At 37.0% G+C, this 3,308-nt stretch overlaps 1 pseudogene; it reads left to right on the top strand.

The window, feature by feature from the left end:
- The first annotated feature begins 314 nt into the window (after positions 1-314).
- LOC132280450 (small nucleolar RNA R71) lies at positions 315-413 on the top strand (annotated as a pseudogene).
- Positions 414-3,308: the final 2,895 nt, after the last annotated feature.

Genomic DNA, 3,308 nt, shown 5'->3' with positions numbered 1-3,308 from the left:
GAAGATACTTGATTCGCCGAGTTTTGGTTGATCAAAAATTGATTAAACCTTTGAGATAATGATTTCATTTCGGTGGCAATTTCATTGGAGTGATCGACTTGATGTAAGCTAACACTCTTCCTACCACTAGAATTTCTACCATTCTTCGAAGATAAAGTACGATGCAAAGAATTTTCACTCATGCTCTCATAAAGATGCCACACGTCATCCTCATGCCTATCAATGTAAGAGCTACCCATGGAAGCATCAACCATGCCTTTGTAATTGTCCGATAAGCTCTCAAAGAAAAATATTGAACTAATTGCCATTTGGGCATGTCATGATGTGGACACTTCCTAAGCAATTCATTAAAGCGTTCCCATGCCTCATGAAATGTTTCTCCATCCCCATGTGAAAATTCTCGAATTGAGATTCTCATGGCATTGGTCTTAGAAACCGGATAGTACTTCTTCAAGAACTCTTGTTGCATTTCTGCCCAAGAAGTTATTAAAAAAGGCCTAAGATTGTTAAACCAATATTTTGCCTTATCTTTAAGGGTAAATGGAAAAAGTTTAAGCCTTAAGACCTCTTCCGGCATGTCCGTATATTTTACGGTGGAACATACTTCAAGAAACTCATCCAAATGCTTGTAAGGTTCTTCACTTGGAAGTCCACGATAGTTAGGAAGCATTTAAATGGTTTGTGGCTTAATTTCATATTGGAGTGCTCTAAATGGTGGCAATTGAATGCATGTGAGTGCATTATATTCATTAGGCACATAGTGATCTCTTAAAGCAAGGGGAGGATTAGCAATTGGAGGTACAACATGGACACCTTAGTTGCCTCGAAGATAGGAGGTGGTGGAGCATAGATTGGCCTTAGTATTCCCAATGGAACTTGGTCTTGTTTTTGTGGTGGATAAACATATGGCTTGGCATGCCTAATGGAACTTGCATGTTATCATGATGCACATTGGGGTGGAGGATACCTTGTTGGTCTATGTGACCGAGGTCCTCCACATGATCCTCATTGTGTCCTTCCATTAATGAAATGGATTGACTGGAACTACCTCTCCCCTTAGGGTTTCGAATAATGGATTGAAGATGAAAATTTAAAGGGACAAGAGTGGGTCTCAATGATCTATGACCATGCATGCACAATGCAACACAACAAGCAATAACAACAAACACTTCACCTTCACAACAAATCAATAATTAACAAACTCCTTCCACATACAATGTTCATACTACCATGCTTAAACAAAAGTGCAAGAAAGGTAAACTACCTCCACGCGGGCTCACGATTTATCTAAGAATAGAATTACAAGCCTCCACGCGGGCCAACGATTTAACTATGGGATGAGTAAAGAAAAGCTCACAAAGGTCCTTTAGCACTTCAACTCTAAATTTATAGCTTAGCTTAGCAATTTTTTAAATTTTTAGTCTTTTTCCTTGCTTGCTTAGCTCCTTTGCTTAAATGCTCCTTTGCTTGCTTCCTAGCTCAATGCTCCTTGTCAATCAAGAACAAACACAATAAGTAACAAAAATTGAAAACAAAGTAAAGACACGATCAAAAGAGTATTAATTCCTAATTGATTCCACAAATACGACGTTGCCAATCAATCAATCCCCGGCAACGATGCCAAAAACTACGGTGTCTTTGTCGGTGGTCGCACAAAACAACGCACAAAACTTTGAATTTGGAAATTAGTTTCAAGTGGGCACCATAATTTAAATTTATAAACCGCTTAACACCTATACTATGTAGTATGAGTGAGAAGGGATCGTCCTAACGGATTGAGTTGTCGTACTAGCTTGAAGAATCACAATTAGGGTTAGTAGGTCGAGTGATCAAAATAGTGGTTGGCTGGTTGAATTAAACTAAATGTAAATTAAACTAAAGTAAGCAATAATGCAATAAAGAGAATAAAAGATAGAGAGAGATCTTAGGGTTTAGAGATCACCACTAAGCATAGCTTTTTTACACCTTCAATGAATGATTAATGAGGGGAAGAACATGTATTGTAATGAAGTGTGAGTGTGTGGTTATTTCATCAAGCATACATGACAAATTAAGCATATATTGTCTAAACAACATGGTGGATAGCACAACATATCAAATTAAGTCATTAATCATTTCTTTAAGCTCACAATCCAAACACATCACAAGGTTAGAGATACATGTTACTTGTTTTTCATAAGTATGGAACATCAACAACAAACATGGATTGTCCTCCCATTTAACAACTACACTACAACTAAGTTAATGACATGAAATTAAACTAATTAAACTAAAAGAGAGGCACAATCCATCAAGAAATGAGTATGAACCATCAAATAAACTACAAGAACATGACATTAAGCACTAACTCTTGACAATCTCTAAATCTATAGCATCAACACACATAGACATGCATCAATAACATAAGAAATAGAGACAAACACATGAACATCTACTATATCATACATAGACATATGGATAGAATGAAATGATCAATTGGAAGCATTAAATCACATAAATCATTGAATAAACAAAATCTATATATATAAAAGTCTCAAGACATGAATCACAATACAAATTCCCTCAAAAATACATAAATCAAGAAATAGAAAGCATGCTTAGGGCTAACTCTAGCCCCAAAAGGATGTCTAGCCACTCATGGATGATGTCCTCCAACCCTTAAGGGCAAGCTCCATGGAAAAAATTTGCTCATTGGTTGATGAAGAGTCTCCAATGGTGTGTCTAGCCTCCTCTTCTTCTTTTCTTCCTCACTAAGAGTAGCCTCTCTTTAAGAATCTCTAAGAATGCTAATAATCCTTCTCAAAAAGTGTATCATATTCTTTATATAGGTAGGTCAAGTGACACGCAAAATGAGCTGGGGTCGTGCATCAAATATTCCCCAATGATTAGATAAGGACAGCTTTCAATGTGCTGGAAATTTAACTTTTTCGCACTGGAGGAAGTTCGATCGATCGAACCTTGGACTTGGATCTATCAAACTTGTTGAGATCTATCGAACTAAGGTTGGATCGATCCTCAATGGCGGCGCCTTTTTGGATAAAAAAACAAATCTGAGATATTTTGAAGACATTTTTGGGAAAATGACAAAAGTGGTTGGTAGGATGGTACAACTGGATAAGATCAACCATTTGGATAAGGACAAGAATATTCGATCGATCGAAAAAGGAAGTTGGATCGATCAAACTTTTAAGATCTTTGAACAGGGACAAACAAAGCTCAGATCTATCTTGAAGTGCTGAGATCAATGAAAGTTGGATCGATCGAACTTTTCTTGAGATCGATCGAAGTTGCTGAAATTCCACCATTTG

Source organism: Cornus florida, unplaced genomic scaffold (genome assembly GCF_030987335.1).
Source record: "Cornus florida cultivar Cherokee Brave unplaced genomic scaffold, ASM3098733v1 CherokeeBrave_3.0.0_Hap2_Chr10, whole genome shotgun sequence".
NCBI lineage: Eukaryota > Viridiplantae > Streptophyta > Magnoliopsida > Cornales > Cornaceae > Cornus > Cornus florida.
The sequence above is the reverse complement of the archived record's forward strand: the minus strand, read 5'-3'. Positions and strand labels throughout refer to the sequence as shown.